Source organism: Humulus lupulus, chromosome 3, assembly GCF_963169125.1.
Source record: "Humulus lupulus chromosome 3, drHumLupu1.1, whole genome shotgun sequence".
In the NCBI taxonomy this organism is placed as follows: domain Eukaryota; kingdom Viridiplantae; phylum Streptophyta; class Magnoliopsida; order Rosales; family Cannabaceae; genus Humulus; species Humulus lupulus.
Genome location: NC_084795.1, coordinates 176763655 through 176780485, shown reverse-complemented (window position 1 = coordinate 176780485; position 16831 = coordinate 176763655). Strand labels below are relative to the sequence as shown.

At 40.6% G+C, this 16831-nt stretch overlaps 1 pseudogene; it reads right to left on the bottom strand.

Moving 5' to 3' along the window:
• LOC133825232 (uncharacterized) overlaps positions 1–16831 on the bottom strand; it is a 125330-nt pseudogene that overhangs the window by 54520 nt on the left and 53979 nt on the right.

Here is a 16831-nt window from a genome sequence, read left to right as displayed (position 1 = left end):
CAGCGCTACCTGCAGAGGAGGCTAAGGCGGTTTGGCTCTGTTTTGAGTGCTGGGGAACTAGGAGGGTAGCGCTGTAGCGCTACCCTGTTTCTTCTGAACCCCGTTTTAAGTGTTTTTAAGGGTTTTTGGCTCGGGGTTTCAATCCCTAAGGCCCGGGATCGAATCTACTCACCGTGTGGGCATGTTTCGAGGTCCCGAGAGTGGGGTTTAGATCAAGACCCTGTCTTGGTTGATTTTCATTAATCAGAGATTGTATTTGGTTATGACTAGGTGACCGCTAAAGGATTAAGGATCGATCGTTCTCAAGGGTCGTTCTTGTTCTAATTCTCGCTCGAACTAGAGGTAAGAGAACTGCACCCCATATGTGACATGCATGGTTATTCTTGATGCATGTTGGATGTTTAAATGTAAACATGGATAGCATATTGAATGCTTGGCAATCTTACTCATTTGCATATGGTTATTAATGAGGAATGTTGGATGATTAAGTGTGATGCATGTGATGCACGAGAAACATGTGATTAGGGCATGCCATGGGTATTGACTGTGAGACTGATCAGAGTTTGAGTCTCTGTGTTTGTGCATGATCATAATTATGCTAGCAACTGTGAAGTAAGCATGCTGAATGCCCTACTCTTGGATAAATGACATATGATACATATTGATAGCATTTCTTACTTGTGCATGGTACTGACTCATTAGTTAGAATTGGCAAAGGTGTTAGTATCAACTGTGAAGCTGTGACTCATTAGTCAGGTTCGGCAGTGGTACTAGGCACTGGTCACACGGTGCTGAATCATAAGTCAGGACGGCCTTAGCGTGTTCAACGCAAGCCAATAAAGATTAGATCTAATTGACATTCTGCATTGGATGACTCAAAGAGAATTAATGCTGGACCGACCTCAAGTTCGATGAATATTGTAAGCGCTTGTGTGACTTACCCATCAGTCACTCATTTGTTAAGCTAGAGACTTACCCACCAGTCTCTCATCTGTTTAAGGCTAGCGGCTTACCCAGTAGCCACTCTTCTGTTTAAGTTAGTGACTTGCTTGTCAGTCACTCAGTATGGTTTTCTAGAACCTCAAAGTGATATTCACTCATCTATTCAGAGCTATAAGCTCTGTATGATCATTTTGATCATCATATGCATGGCTTTGGGTGCTGAGCCCCGTAGTGACTTGCTTGTTTGTCACTCAACATGGTTTACCAGAACCTCAAGTGTTGAAACACTCATCTGATTAGGATTGACTTGATAGTCATCCATTCAAAAGGGGAGGAGTTCTTATCCTGGATACCCCAGCATTTTTTGAACTTATTTGCGTCCTTGAATAAAGTTATGTTTGCTAGGCACGCCAGATATGATTTGATATCATGATATGACTGTTCATGAGCATATGAGTTTTCTTGCTGGGCTTCGGCTCACGGGTGCTATGTGGTGCAGGTAAAGGCAAAAGAAAGCTGGACCATCCTTGAGTTGGAGAGCTTAGGTGACGATGTGTACATATGCAGCTGCTCGACCGCCACGGCCGAGGTTTGAAGGAGAGGAACCAGGGCTAAACCATGTTTTGCCGCTTAGATCGGCTAGTTGTAAATATTTTTGTTGTAATAAACCTTTAAATTATATTTTTGGGATCCCAATGTACACAGTAAAGGTTCTAGTGAAACGTTATATCTTAACCGAAATTTTTAATCCCTAAACCGCTAATCATACTTAGTTACACGTTTATGGCCAAATGACTCGATTAGCGAGTTTAGCACTATTTGCAATGTGCACCATAACGGTCCCTGGAGTTGGGGTGTTACAATTTTGGTATCAAATCCTGTTAAGGTTTATGGGTTCCTGAAAACAAGATGGGCATGTACACTCGTCACTGAAGATAGCTTCACTCAGGGAATGGTAACTATTTTTGTAGTTATGTGCTTAACTGCTTAAATAGAATGTAAATGATTTACCTGCACATTGTACTAGGGAGCATGAGATTTTGATAGAGCATGACTCTTGATTGTATGATTATATGCTTCGTGATTATGTATATGATTATGATCATATGATTACCTACTCCATGAATATATAATTGTAATAATTGCATGCTGGAGTTGGAAGCATGGTGTGAATGTTGGAAGAGCAGGATCATGATTAATGTGTGAATGTCGTGGGCATGTTTTAGCACAACAAGTGGTTTGTGATTGTGGTGTGGTAAGATTTATACCGTGGGGGAAAGCTTTTGATATGCTCATTATGATTAATGGGTCAAGTTATTGACTGCAGAGCAGGTTTATAGCCAAGGCAGATAATGAGGCATGGTGGTGGTTATACATGTTAGGAAAAATTGTTTTGCCTCAATGGAAATGATAATAATATGTTACAACTCTATGAAAAATATTACAATAGACAAGGATTGATTAAATAAAGTGTTACAATTCTATAACTGAAAATACAAATAAAAAAGGAAATGAAGAAGAAGAGAATAGTAAAATACAACTCTAAGCAAAATGTTACAAATAAAGTAAGGTGTTCGAAACAAAAGTAAAGAAAAGATTACAACTCTTGAACAAGAAATACAAGTAAAAGAACAAGAGAATAAGAAGAAAACAATACAATAGAAAGAAGAACAGAAATGCAAGAAACTCTCACTTACACAACCTAAGTGAAGAGGGTTGGGGATCACCAACTTGAACAAGGGTTAAAACCTTTGTCCAAAAGCTTATTTCCCCCTAACTCAAGCACTAAGGGATCTCTCTCAGATATTGGAAAAGCTTTCTGGAATTATTGAGCCTCAAGGTGTTTCTAGCCAAGTGCTCTAATGGATAGAAATGTTGTGTCTTTCAAGTGAGCTATAGGCTCCTATTTATAGAGTTTAGAGACACCCTTTGAATTTCAAATTCCACCAACCCATGGCTGTTACCAATGTTTAATTGGATTAATATGGAATTAAAAATGAGATTTGGGAGTTATTTGGGTTTTTTGAGCTGTTCAACAATGATTGAAAAAACTGAAAAATTGGTCAGTTTTGGCCTGTGGCCGCGGCTAGAGACATTAGCGGCCGCAGCCACTGAATGTTGGTGGCCGCGGCCACCGACCAATTTCAGCAAAAAAAATGTGTTGTTTTTCCAAGCTGTTCCAAACCCTCCCAAATGATTTTGTAACTCCCAAAACACATTATTGAGGTTAAAATCATATCTCTAACAGCCATATCACATATGGCTTTATGAAATTCATCTCAATATTGTGTAACAACAAATTTACACAATAAAGGGTAATATTTGGAAGTTACAAATTTGTAACACCAAATATGTTACATTATTTGGATATATCTTATATATCTAAATATTGTAACTCTCTATTATATGTTACAATATGTGACACACTTTGTCACATTTATTTAATCTAAAACATTATATTATAATATAATATAATATTACATTATATTATAAAATAATATAACATTCTCCCACTAGATTAAATAGTTATCTATTGTAACACTTATTTAATCAATCATTATATTTTGAAATATAACATATCCCCCACTTGATTAAATAAGAACTCTCTCTTATAGGAGTCACTGCATTAGTGCATAAAGCAAAGTGTTTTTCAACTTGAACTTTACTATAGTGTAATTATCACAAAATTTGTCGAAAATTAGGTTGCACTAGGCATTGAACCATATTTTCATGATGACGAATCGGTGATAACACACACACCTTTGCGATGTTCACTTGAGACCTCTATGTCTCGCTTTGCACCGTTAATGGCCATGTGCACTTTCCATTCATAGACGTTCTTGAGAATACTCCTAATTCTCATGAGAGGCGGCACCACCCCTAGGTCCATATGGGTAGAATTCTTACAGTATTTCGTTACCAAAAATACTTGTCTTTACAAGACTGAATTCTATTAAAAAAACCTTTTGGTTTTAACCCTCCACTTGGTAACACACAAGTACTCAATATCTCAGATGGGACTTGTTTTGAATACAACTAATATTCACTTGATTGACTTGTTGTTACCTATTGAACCTAACACTAGTTGAATAACTAGTGTTAAGATAGGTTACCATCAATCGTGAATCTCTTTAGGGAGTTTAAGTCCCATACCTTGAGATAATGCAGCCACTAAATCCCTCGTTAGTGGCTTAGTGAAAGGATCCGCCAGATTTTCACTTGTTCTCACATAGGATATTGAGATGACTCATCTTTGAATCAATTCTCTTACATAACCATGTCTTAGACTAATGTGTCTAGACTTACCATTATACACTCCGCTGTATGCTCTAGCCAATTTCGCTTGGCTATCACAATATATCGATATAGTAGATACATTATCTTTGATTAGGGGAATCTCTATCAACAGATCCCTTAACCATTCGGCCTCTTTTCCGGTAGCAGCTAGAGCTATGAACTCTGTTTCCATAGTGGAATGAGATATACAGGTTTGTTTCTTGGAACCCCAAGAAATTGCACCTCCACCAAGTGTAAATACCCAACCAGTTGTGGACAAATTGTCCCCAAGATTGGATATCCAACTTGCATCTGTATATCCTTCTAATATCGAAGGAAATTTGGAGTAGTGAAGGCTTAGTCCTTTGGTTTTCTTGAGATAACCTAGGACTCTTCCAATTGCCTTCCAGTGATCCACACTTAGATTACTTGTAAGCCTACTAAGTTTACTTACCGCAAATGCTATATCAGGTCTAGTACACTGGGCAGCGTACATTAGATTCCCTATAGCACTAGCGTACTCCAATTGAGCCACTGCTCTTCCTTCATTCTTCTCTAGTTTTACACTATGATCGAATGGAGTATTGGCATCTTTAACCTTGAGATGGTTAAATTTGTTCAATACTTTCTCAACATAGTGGGCTTGCCCTAACGCAAAACCCCCACTATGTTTCTTTACTTTGATACCGAGTATGGTATCAACTTCTCCAAGATCTTTCATCTTGAAGGTTGATGATAGAAACCTCTTCATTTCTTCTATCCCTTTCATGTTATTACTTAGAATAAGCATGTCATCCACATATAAGCAAACAATGATCACATATCCCTTACAAGTTTTGGAATACAAACACTTGTCTCCATTGTTATGTCTAAACCCATTAGACATGAGGCTTGATCAAATTTCTCATGCCATTGCTTAGGAGCTTGTTTCAATCCATATAAGGATTTTACAAGTCTACAAACTTTATGTTCATATTTTGGTAGGAAAAACCCTTCGGGTTGTTCCATATAGACCTCCTCATTGAGGTCACCATTAAGGAATGTCGTTTTGACATCCATTTGATGAACATACAAGTTGTGTATAGAAGCTAAAGCGAACAAAATTCTTATAGAAGTTGTTCTTGCAACAGGCGCATAGGTATCGAAATAATCGATACCCTCTTTTTGCCTGAACCATTTTGCTACTAATCTAGCTTTAAAGGTTTGGATAGTGCCGTCAGTGTGATATTTTCTCCTAAATACCCACTTACACCCAATTGGCTTAGACCCCGGTGGGAGGTCTACCAATTCCCAAGTGTTATTGGAAAGAATGGAATCCATCTCATCATTGATGGCTTCTTTCCAAAATGCACTATCTCTCGATTGCATAGCTTCTCTATAAGTCTTAGGATCATCCTCAACGAGAAGTACAATAGGAATTTTCCTAATGACTTCCTCTCTATTTCCTTCTACCATGTAGAATGAAATTCGTTGAGAATCTATCTCATCTACTACTAGACTTTTATGATTTTTAAGCCTTTGACTTCTTCTAGGTTCAAATGGTTGCTTTACATCCTTTTGAGAATTCTCCTCTTGAGAATCAACTTTGGATGTAGAAGCTTGAGAATTGTTCTCATATAACAAATTCTCCTCTAGAGATGTTAAGCTTGAGAATTATTGTCACATAACATATTCTCAAAGAATTCAACTTCTCTAGATTCGATCATAATATTAGACTCTAAGTCTAATAGCCTATAAGCTTTACTATTGTTGGCATAACCAACAAAAGCACACTTTATGGCTCTTGAACCTAACTTTGTTCTATTAGGTTCGTTTTTCTTGCAATATGCAAGACACCCCCACACTTTGAAGTACCCTATGTTGGGTTTTCTTCCTTTCCATAACTCATATGGAGATTTCTCATTTTTCTTCATCGGTATTCGATTAAGAATGTGACAAGCAGTTAAAAGCGCTTCATCCCATAAGTTGAAGTTCAACTTAGAAAACACCAACATAGAATTTATCATCTCTAGATAAGTCCTATTTTTCCTTTCGGCAACACCATTGTGTTGTGGTGTATAAGGTGCAGTGCACTCATGAATTATACCATTTTCTTCACAAAATGTATTGAATTCATTAGAGAAGTACTCTCCTCCTCTATCACTTCTTAGCACCTTAATCTTTTCATTTAGTTGATTTTCAACTTCTAATTTATACAATTTAAAAGCATCAAAAGTTTCATCTTTATGCTTTAAAAGAAACACATAGGTATATCTACTAAAATCATCTATAAAAGTAAGAAAATACCTTTTACCACCTCTAGTTAAAACACCATTTAATTCACAAAGATCACTATGGATTAAATCTAGTAAATTAGATGATCTTTCTACACTAGGAAATGGTTTCTTAATCATTTTCGCCTTAACACATGTTTCACATTTACCATAGTTTTTAATATTGCATGCAATCATACCACATTTTACTACTCTTTTCATGGTTGAAAAACCTATATGCGATAGTCTAAGATGCCACAAAAATAAAGAGTCATACTCAACAATATAGGCGGAATTAGCATTTTTATTGATAACATTGAAAGTTACATCATTGGTGCACAATTTAACCATACCCTCACAATAGTACCCCTTTCCCAAAAATACATTTGATTTGGTAAGTATAAGTTTACCGGACTCAAAAAAGGCTTTAATGCCGGGCTTGCCAAGCAAATCACCACTTACCAAGTTTCTACTCATTTCGGGAACATAAAGTACATTCACTAATGTAACTTTCTTGTCGGAGGTGAAAAATACTTCAATGGTACCTTTGCCAAGTACCTTAGATTTGCCCTCATTTCCCATTTGTATCTCATGGTTGCCCTTTGACTCTTCAAAGGTCTTGAACAATGATTTTTCATAGGTGACATGGACGGTGGCACATGTATCATACCACCACCCTTTCACCTTGCCTTGGACTGCATTCACCTCACTAAGGGTAGCAACTATGTTTTCCTCTTGAGTTGCGTTCACCTTAGGTCCTTGTTGGTCTTTTCTGTGCCTACACTCTCTAGCATAGTGACCCTTTTTCCCACACACAAAGTAAGGACCTTTCTCGCCCTTAAACTTGTTTGGGTTGGTTTTTGGACCCAAAGGTTTCTCATTACCCTTTTTCCTTTTGTTTTTGGGATGTTTTGGTTGTGGCACCGCATTTTCTTTGGAAGTCTCTCCATTAGACCCCTCCACAAGTTTATCTCTACATATCGATTCCTCTTTGATTCGAATATGCTTTTGGATCTCCTCCAAAGAATAATCTTCATTTTTATGAAGGATTCTTTTCCTATAGCTCTTCCAAGTTGGTGGTAATTTAGCCACTATAGCACCAACTTGAAAGGCCTCGGAAAGCTCAATCTTTAACACTTTCAATTTATTAACAATAATTTTCAATTCATGAATTTGAGGAAGAATAGGTTTATCACCAAAAAATTTGAAATCGAAGTATTGAGATATCAAAAACTTTTTGGTACCTTCCTCTTCCGCCTTAAACATTTTCTTAAGTGAATCCCATATCTCCTTGGCCGATTTGGTCTCGGTGTAGAGGTCATAGAGTGTAACGCCCTGGATAGCCAAGACCGTTACACTGTGTGTTTATTAAGTGCCAGACTTGCTAATCAAGTCATTTAATTAAAAATCGTGTTACGGAAGCTATAAAGGAACTAGGGTTAAAAGCGTTTTGGTCTCAAAAGCCACATTATCATTAAGGAACGTTATTTGTTTACACAGGATCCCAAAAATACAAGTTTAAAGATCGTTTACAAAAGTTACAAGGTTCAGACACAATAACCAGCCATACTAAGGAAAAACAAGTAGTTAGGTAATCCCTGTCCTGGTTCACTCCTCGACCATGGTGATCGAACAGCTGGCTATGTATATTTCACCTCGGAGCTCTCCACCTCAGGCCTGGTCCAGCTTGCCCTTGCCTTTACCTGCACCACGTAGCACCCGTGGGCCAAGGCCCAGCAAGAAAACACAACAACAACAGAGCACAAGTAATTAGCAGACAAGTCGATATCTCACATTGCATTACATAACTTCAACCATAAAATCAATCATAATCAAGTACTCCATATACTAGGCATATCAATTTAGTTACATGTACAGTTTACAAATGACAACTAGGGCTAGCGCTCACAGGCCGCTCCCTCTGTTATCCCGTTGTCCTTGGAGACCAGTGGCCAATCCGCGCCCTGTGCGCTAATATCATGTACGACACTCTTAGGCCGCCTTTACATGTCCTATGGCGTAATACCAACATTGACACGATAAAATTCTCGGGAGCACTTAGTCCCATCACAATCATATAACCGGGTGCAGTTTTCTCACCTTTCAATTCAATAGCTTTGATCCCTCGACTCCTTAAGCATGATCCCCCTCGAGCCTTAGCGCTCACCTAGTCACAACCATGGCCAAAGTCATTATAAATCCCCAAGTTCAAAACCTAGCCCCGGGGCCAATCCCGAGCCCCCAGGAAGTCCTAGTTCCACCAAACAAGGTGGTGGAACCAAACCCCAAACCTTAGGTCAAAAACCCTTGCAAATAACCCTAAAATCCCCTTCAGGAGGCAGGGTAGCGCTACAGTGCTCTTGGGAGGGCGCTACAGTGCTACAGACAGAAGCCAAAATCCCCTCAGCATTATGGCCTAGCGCTACAATGCTTAAGGCTAGCGCTGTAGCGCTAGTCCCGCGCTAGTCACAGACAGCCCAGCACCATTTTTCTCTTCTGCGATTTTCCTCAAACCAAAACTCTTCCAACTCTTTCCCAAACTCAAAAACAACCTCATGACCACACTTCACTCATCCCAAGCACCCCGAACACCTAAAACCCAAGCACATGCACCCACAAAACTCATAATTCACCATAATCACTTCTAAGCTCTAAAACCCAGTAAAAACCAGCTGAACATCAAAGTTTAGAGTTTAGACCTTATACCTTTGATAGAATTTCGACCACAAGCTGCCTCTAGACTCCCTTGGCTTGCTCCTCCTCAGTCTTAAGTCTAAATTCCCTAAGGTTCCATCCAATTCATCTTAAACACCATAACTCAAAAACCAGAAACTAAAACTGAAGAATTCTAAGTCTTACCTCAGGTGCTGATGAACCCTTGCTAAACCTCTGTCAATTCCTCAGTCTTAGGTTAGGATCCTTGATGCCTAGTTAATCCCAGCTCTCCTCTGAGCTTTACTCCAGAAATCCTCAAGAAACAGGTGAAGGAAGCACAAACCGACCTAGAGAATTCTCTCTGTTTTCTCTCCTTTCTTTTCCTTTCCTTTTCTTTCTTTTTCAGACTTCTCCAATATTCTACAAATCCCACTAACATAAAGCCTTGGTATTACTTAACTTCTGTAAGCCAAATGACTAGTATGCCCTCCCCATTAAGTCTAAACCCTTTAATCCACTTAAGGGCATTTTAGTCACTTTACCCAATTCCCGCTAATTCCTCGAGTGTCTCTAATATTTCCCGCTTAATTCCTGATACCTAATTAGTTATCAATATTATTCCTCAATGTCAAAATAGACTCCAGTATATTCGCTAAATTCCCATTTATACCCCTAAGCTCACCCCGAGCCAAGTATAAATCCCCGCCATGACTTTTTCGCTACTTTGCTCACTAGGATCGTCTCAAGTCACAGATCGCAGATATATCCACATAATAATGTGGTCTCGACAATTATCACATATATCAAAGCAGTTATGCCCATAATGGCCAAAATTACGATTATGCCCTTCTAACCTAATCAGGGCCTATATACGTACTAACACACATAATCATGCATCTCAAATACTCAAGTAATCATATAACATGCTTTAAATCATAACCATGCATCTTAATCATTAAAACCACACATAATTCCCATTATGCCCTCCAGGCACACTAATCAAGGCCCTTAAGCCTTATTAGCGAATTTGGGTCGTTACATAGAACCTATCGGATAGGGCGTTGAGGATATGACCCCTACAAAGAAGGTTGTCCTCCTCCCTTTTTCTTCTCTTCTCCACCTCCTCGGGAGTGTCTTTGTCGGATGGCTCGGCTAGAGGTACCAAGGATGACTCAGGGATGTAGGCGATTTTAAGAGTGGTTAAAAGAAACCTCACCTTGTCTTGCCACCTAGTAAAATTGGATCCATCAAACCTATCCAATCTCACTAGGTCTTGGTTCATGATCTTGATTGTCTCCCCTTCCATTGAAACAAAAAGGGATAAGCTTTTGAATGTTAGGAAAAATTGGTTTGCCTAAATGGAAATGATAATAATATGTTACAACTCTATGCAAAATATTAAAATAGACAAGGATTGATTAAATAAAGTGTTACAACTCTATAACTGAAAATACAAATAAAAAAGGAAATGAAGAAGAAGAGAATAGTAAAATACAACTCTAAGCAAAATGTTACAAATAAAGTAAGGTGTTCGAAACAAAAGTAAAGAAAAGATTACAACTCTTGAACAAGAAATACAAGTAAAAGAACAAGAGAATAAGAAGAAAACAATTCAATAGAAAGAAGAACAGAAATGCAAGAAACTCTCACTTACACAACCTAAGTGAAGAGGGTTGGGGATCACCAACTTGAACAAGGTTTAAAACCTTTGTCCAAAAGCTTATTTCCCCCTAACTCAAGCACTAAGGGATGTCTCTCAGATATTGGAAAAGCTTTATGGAATTATCGAGCCTCAAGGTGTTTCTAGCCAAGTGCTCTAATGGATAGAAATGTTGTGTCTTTCAAGTGAGCTATAGGCTCCTATTTATAGAGTTTAGAGACACCCTTTGAATTTCAAATTCCACCAACCCCCATGGCTGTTACCAATGTTTAATTGGATTAATATGGAATTAAAAATGAGATTTGGGAGTTATTTGGGTTTTTTGAGCCGTTCAACAATGATTAAAAAAACTGAAAAATTGGTCAGTTTTGGCCTGTGGCCGCGGCCAGAGACATTAGCGGCCGCAGCCACTTGTCTTTGACCCACAGGCCGCGGCCACTAATGTTGGTGGTCGCGGCCACCGACCAATTTTAGCACAAAAAATGTGTTGTTTTTCCAAACGGTTCCAAACCCTCCCATATGATTTTGTAACTCTCAAAACACATTATTGGGGTTAAAATCATATCTCTAACAACCATATCACATATGACTTTATGAAATTCATCTCAATATTGTGTAACAACAAATTTACACAATAAAGGGTAATATTTGGAAGTTACAAATTTGTAACACCAAATATGTTACATTATTTGGATATATCTTATATATCTAAATATTGTAACTCTCTATTATATGTTACAATATGTGACACACTTTGTCACATTTATTTAATCTAAAACATTATATTATAATATAATATAATATTACTTTATATTATAAAATAATATAACAATACAGAGGCTGGAAATTACAGCCAAGGTATCAGTTCTTCATCTGCTCCTATGAATTTTCAACAGATGATCACAAATTTGCAATCGAGATTGCAGAGGCATGAGGAAGAGATCATGTGTCTGAAGCAACAATGGAGTCTGTTGGGGAGCACTTCTTCCTTGGTTATGCCAGGAGTGGCATCAGCTTTGGCTCAGCCTAGGGTTGAGAGCAGATGGGAATTTCTTTGTGGAAGATTCCAGGAATATTATCCTCCAGTCTTCGAGGGAGGCCTAGATCCATTCAGAGCTGAGCAATGGATGGCCATGATTAGTTCCATTCTTGACAGTATGGGGCTGGTAGGTCACGATAGGGTGATGTTATCTACATTTGTATTGCGGGATGATGCTCAGACATGGTGGGAAGTGATATCCCAGACACGAGACACAATTGTGATGGATTGGAAAGAGTTTAGGCAGCTGTTTAATGAAAAGTATTACTGTGATGTAGCCAAGACTGCTAAGATGAATGAGTTTTTGATTCTCGTTCAGGGTAAGGCAACAGTAATCGAGTATGTTAATAAATTTTATGGGTTGGCCAAGTTTACTTTTGATCTGGTACCCACAGATGTAGCTCAGAAAGAAAGGTTTATCCAAGGATTGAATCCTGGCATAGCTCAGGGCATTAGAGCTGCCCCAGTGCATGAAGTCTCTACCTTTCCTCAGGTGGTAGAGAAGGCTCTTGTTGTTGAGAGCATAAGAGATGAGAAGAAGAGTGCTAGAGAGCACGAAGCTCAGATAATGGTACCTCCACTTATTGGAGCGAGTAAGAAGAAAAGCTGGAAGCCTTACCCAGAATGCGCTCGGTGCAAGAGGCATCATTTGGGAGAATGACGAGCAAGGGCATATTTCTTATGTGACATGGTAGGGCACTTCAAGAAGGAATGTCCAAGGTTAAGAAAGGATGAGCAAAAGGGGATGGACAGCTCGACTCCAGCTCGAGTGTTTATTCCGAGGCAGTCAGAGTCTAAGACAGAGACTAGCTCCTCAGGAGTGGCAGGTCATTTCTCTAGTTTTGAGTTTTGAGTTATGCTAATTGGTTTTGGTGCCATACTGCTCCTTTGTTTGTTGTATGTATAGAAGCATAAGGATGTCATGTAGATCACATGGTCATGTTGCGATGGGAAGATGATACTGTATTAGTGACTTAAGAAATAAGTGGGGTTGTGATAAAAAGGACTCCTCAATGGTTTGGATAAAGCTGGTTATGACGGCTTTAGTTTGATCTGAGATATGGATAAATTAAGTAAGTGTGGGGAAAATTTTTAAATGGCAAGGAAAGAATAGTATTTCTTGGGCTTGAGAGTGGAAAGCCTTGTGGCAGTTGGCGATGTGCATAGCTTTGGTATGCTGATGACGTCTGTATTGAGAGCTAGGGTTTTATTGCAGAGAGATGCATAAAACTCTTAGCTAGTGCGTTAGATACCACTTAGGTTGTACCAGTGAGATCCGGACAGACTGGACTAGTCTGTGAGTTTCTGGATGTGTTTCCAGAGAATTTGCCAGGGTTCCTTTATGTGGAAGAGATAGAATGGTGATTGGATTGGTGCTAGGAATGGATCCAGGTTTTAGGGCACTGTATTGAATGGTTCAGTAGGGTTGTAAGAACTCGAGGCTTAGATATTGAGTGAGATGGAATTTGCAAAAGTGGATCTTGGATCTGGTTAGGACCAGTTAGAGACCAGAGAGGAAGTTATATAAAAGATTGTGTTTGTATTGGAAAAGAGCACTGAGAGTGTTAAGTGTGTCTTGAGAATTAGTTTAATTCCAAGTGATTGTGAATCAGATGAACAGAGCATTCAAAGGATTATTTGAATGGGATTTATGATTGTCTTGGACAATGATTTGTGGTATTTTCTCAGCTGAAATTTGCCAAGGTTAGAGAACGCCTTAGGGGCAGGAGTGTCCTTGGGTGGTAAGGATATTACAAGTACCTTGGGAAATAGTTATGAGTCTTCTTGCAAATCAGAACCAGTTAGTGAATTGTTATGACATCTCAGTGGCGGAGAAAAGTAATTGCCTAAGCAACATGTTGATTAAAAGTGTCTGACCAGAACTAGAGTAGAGTTCCTGGTGGGCCAGAAGGCCAGTTTATTGTTTGAGATTATTATCTCAGAGAAGATCACAAAAGGAAAAACAACTAAGTGAACCACGGATAGAAAAGATCGAGTGGGAAATCTTAGCTGGATTAGCTACGGGTTTTGCAATATCAGGTATGCGCTTATTGTGGTGTAAGGATCGGACTTGGGATCCGATGGACAATAAGATGAATTAGGGGATTCCGGATGAATCTCATGTTACTCTTTTAATTTATTCGTTCAGGCATCATGGGAATGTGGCAGAATATGAAAGTCTTATAATGGTGGCCTGAGATGGAGAGGGATGTGATGGAATGTGTGGTAAAGTTCTTAGCCTAATAGCAGGTCAAATCAAAGTGTTGGAATCAGTGAGGCCATGGTAGCCTTTGTGTGTTTTATAATGGAAATAAGATAGCATCGTGATGGGTTTGGCGGTGGGATTGCTCAGGTTAGTGGGCCAGTATGAGTTGGCATTTAGACATTGTGGACCAATTTTTTAAGAGAGTATATCTTTGATAGCAATGGTGAATAACACAGCTAATCAGTACTCAGATCTCTTTGAGAGAGGAAGAGAATTATCCAGTGTTGAAGGGGTACCTTATGAAATAAGGTATGGTAGGGTGTATTCGTCACCCATGCGTTGGAATGAGATGGGTGAGATGTTATATCTAGATCATGAGATGGTTCAATGGACCATTGAGACTATTAGAAGTTAGAGCTTCGATGCTCACTTCTCAGCGTAAATGGAAAAGTTTTGCTGAATTGAAAAGCAGGAACATAGAGTTCCAGGTAGAAGATTATATCTTCTCCAAAAGTATCACCATGGAAAGGGGTGATGAGCTAAGGGCAAGTTGAGCCCTAGAGTAGGAGGACAGTTTGAGTCCTGGATAGGACTGGTCAGGTTGAATTGATTCGATTTTGTTTTGGCACTATCAGTTGTGAATAGTATATTTTCTATTTACATGCGGAGGACATGGGTTGAAAGAAATTCATGGGTTGAGTTATGAGAATTTGGAGACTGAGGCTAAGTTATCTTGAAAAGAATAGCCAGTCCAGATACGAGACATAAAGAATAAGGTTCTGAGGAACAAAGTGTACCTTGAGTTAACGTAATGTTACAGAGACAGTAAGGTCGAGAGAGTGACCTGGGAAACTGGAATCAGTTGTGCGGAATTGATATTCCAGCAGTTCAGATAAATTTCGAGGACGAAATTTCTATAAGGAGGGGATAGTTGTAATGCCCCAAATTTCCTAATAAGGGTTAGGACCTTGATTAGGAGGCCGGGAGGGCCATAATTGATTTATTATGCTACTCAATGATTATATGCATGTTTATGTGAATTATATTATAATATGATTGTTGATGCTCATAATCCCGTCAAGGGAAAGTATGAGGCCGAGGCAAGGCCCTTAGGCCACCGTCGTCTCGGGAAGCCATCGCGCCATCACAACACGAGTCTGGGTTCGTTTCTCGTGGAGTCGATGCCAAGTGGCCCACGTTGGCAAGGCATAGATGCCAAGGCTCAGTAGCCTCGCGAGGCCCGTCTCGCCCATGGCCTCGTCCATGGCCTCGCCCCATGGCCTCGCCCATGCCCTCGGCCCCATGGCCTCGCCCATGCCCTCGGCCCCATGGCCTCGCCCATGGCCTCGCCCGTGGCCTCGCCCCTGGCCTCGTCCATGGCCTCACCCCATGGCCTCGCCCATGGCCTCATCCGTGGCCTCGCCCATGCCCTCGGCCCCATGGCCTCGCCCATGGCCTTGCCCATGCCCTCGCCCATGCCCTCGTCCATGGCCTCGCCCATGCCCTCAGCCCCATGGCCTCGCCCATGACCTTGCCCCAGGGCCTCGTCCATGTCCTCGCCCCATGGCTTCGCCCATGGCCTCGCCCATGGCCTCGCCCCATGGCCTTTGAGGTGAGAATACTCACAAGGGGCAAGGTACACGCATGAATATGGAATGTATTTACAAATCTAAAGAAGTCAGAGTACAGATATAGTACCCCTACCAGACAAGTAGTGGGAACGCCAGGAGTGGGTATGCAAGGATAGGAGTTGTGGTCCGTACGTCTACAGCCATAGGTCAGAGCCGACACCACTAACTCCTGCGCCACTACGCCTGCCACCACGCATCAGACATGGGTACAAATAAGTAGTGGAGACATCCTCCTGACACCTGATCCTGTACGGGATGTACGACCACAACCTCTGAAGCCACACCCCTGACAGAGTACGTATGTACCACTTGGTCCCCTGGACCACTATGTACCTAAGGCCATTAGAGCCTACTATAAAATGAACTCTAAGACCACCTGAAAGGGGGTTGGAAATTTTACTGTAGCAGAGGTTTGAGTGTGAATGAAAGACTGAACTCTCCATTATTGTTCTATCATTGTTCTTGAGTTTTTGTTCAAGTTTTTACAGCTTTCCGATTAGTGATCTTGATTTGATAATTTTTCCAACTTAACTTCGTTGACGAGTTCTCACCGTCAACAGTTTGGCGCCGTCTGTGGGAACGTTAGTTTCAAGCTACTGTTCCACCATTGTTTCCGACAAGAAGAAGATGCCAAGACGCTCGAAGCGACTGAGGGAGATGCAGGAGGTAGAAGTTCACCTGAATGGAGTCCAGTTGAAGGCCTCCATGAAGGACGCTCCTCCACCCAGAGACGTAGAGCCCCCGAAAGACCCTGAGGTTCACAGAGGTGATAGGGTGGCCTCATCGCCAGCCGCTCCACCTGGAGGGAGTCCTCTGAGAGCACCACCGGTAAACGCTGATGAGTTCCCTCCTCCAAAACCGCCGCAGGCACCGAACTCCGGCCGGTAAGACCCGGGCCCTTCTGCCCGTAGGCATGACAAACACCCCCAGGTCCACTCCATGAGCTCGAGTTCGAAATCCCGGTTTTACGAAGAGGAGATACGTGAGCTCCACCGTAAGAACCAAAGATTAGAAACCACTTTAGAAAACATGCAAGAGGTCCTTAACGGCCTGCTGCAGGGTAAGTCCAGCGTAACCTTGCCTAAGAGGAAGGAGAAGGGCAAGGATGGGGTGGAGACCACTGTACCGGTAGATGATGGGAGAACCCGACATTCAACTAGTAACACCCCC